Source organism: Oryzias melastigma, linkage group LG3 (genome assembly GCF_002922805.2).
Source record: "Oryzias melastigma strain HK-1 linkage group LG3, ASM292280v2, whole genome shotgun sequence".
Lineage (NCBI taxonomy): Eukaryota > Metazoa > Chordata > Actinopteri > Beloniformes > Adrianichthyidae > Oryzias > Oryzias melastigma.
The window spans coordinates 34,740,695-34,742,656 of NC_050514.1; positions in this window are offsets into that span (position 1 = coordinate 34,740,695).

Here is a 1,962-nt window from a genome sequence, read left to right on the forward strand (position 1 = left end):
AATCAAAACACACACACAATCACACACACACACACAATCAAAACACACACAATCACACACACACTACAAAAACAGGTCAAAATGTCGTCCCCCATTGGCAGATTTTCTTTAAATTAGCAACCACACTAATAAAACTAATCTGCCAATGAGGTCAGAAAAGAACCCAAAAGTTATTTAAAAAAAACATACTCACTAAGTTGCTTAATATGAAATTGACTTTTTGCAGTTTATGTACAGACGGACAGAGGTTAGCAGACGATTCTTTTTCTGCATCAAGAGCATGGACCTCCAACATCCTGGAGAGGTTTGCTGGTAGAAATTCAATATAGTCTGAGGTCACTGTTCTTATCAGCTCTGCATCTGTAGTCTCTGTTTGCTGAGTGGTAGATGGAGTTTAGATGGAGTTTAGATGGAGTTGTAGTTGAAGTAAGAAATGTGGTTTTAGCTGAAGATGCAATTTTAGATGTGGTTGTAGATGTAAATGCTGTAGTTGTAGATGTAGTTATAGATTTAGTTGTAGTTGAGTCGATGAATGATTTTAAACCAGCAGCTTTTTTAATTTGCATTTGTGTCATCTGTAGAAATGAACTGCCTGAGGTCTTTTTCAGGAAAAGACAATGGCAGCTTCTGATCCTCATGGAGAAGATCCAGTTAATCAGGTTTGGACATCTGGACAGCTTCTTATAGATGTGTTCATCTGAGAGGAGACCTCCAGGCAGACCCAGGAAATGATGGAGAGTCTCTGGCTGCTGACCTTGGAACCAGGAGGTCCTTTGGAAGTGGGAGAAGGCTGAGACCGCGCACAAACGTGGAGTGATAAGAAAGTGCAGTCACTGAAGTGGATCTTCTGAGGTTCATCTTCGTAGAGGAGGGATCCACCTGGTCCATCAGACGACTTCGTTCTCCGGTCAAATTGCTGACATTTAGGATCTTCATGAGGACTGCAGCAGCACCCCCCCCCCCCCCCCAAATAAAGGATAATGGGGGTAAAACAGACCCTCTGGATCAAAAACAGGACCCACACGGTGCGACAACTGAAGGACGTCGTTACAAAAGCACAAATTTAAACACAAACTGAAATACATTTACTTGAAAATCCTTCTGGTCTTCTCAGGAGTCCAGAACCGTCCTCTCTGAACACCTGCAGGGACCCGCCCGACCCGCTGAGACTTGCCTGGTTCTGCTTCCCGGAGCTGCTCTACGTCTTCAGGCAGGAGAACGTAATGAAAAGCCTGAGAGTCTGTGTGTGCTTAAGAGTTCATTACAGCCGTCATCAATCCTTCCTGTTTCTGAGGCATTACATTCATCAGGAAAATTAAAAAGTGTCATGTCTGCAGTGATTTGTGTTCCTCCATCAAACACACGTTGAGCTGCTTCAATTTGCATATTCTGTGGATGGGATGATAACCTACGGGCGCCGGGATCCACCTAGAGAGCGCCACAGACGGCGAGGAGATGGAAGAGGAGGAAGAGGAGGAAGAGGAGGACGAGGAGGAAGAGGAGGAAGAGGAGGAAGAGGAGGAAGAGGAGGAAGAGGAGGACGAGGAGGACGAGGAGGAAGAGGAGGAAGAGGAGGAAGAGGAGGAAGAGGAGGAAAAGGAGGACGAGGAGGAAGAGGAGGAAGAGGAGGACGACCAGAACCACAGAAACCTGGGAACCCCAAAACCACTAAACCAGTTTGCTGGACCTTCTGTTCTTTCACTCAACTGAACTGAGATGCAGGATTTCTGAAACTTGTTTATAAAACAACAGGTTTCCATGGCAACATCAATGTGAAGCTGATCTTTAACAAGTGTTTTATCAAGCCACACCCACATTTCAACACCCTAAAAGCGAATGAAGTCCAGTTCAGCCCTGTTCTCAGGACTAGATGGTTTACATGACTAGAAATGGTTTGTAATTCTACAGATAAGTTGTCCAAGTGTCGTAAACAACCATCCAGCATAGACACAAGGCCAATAA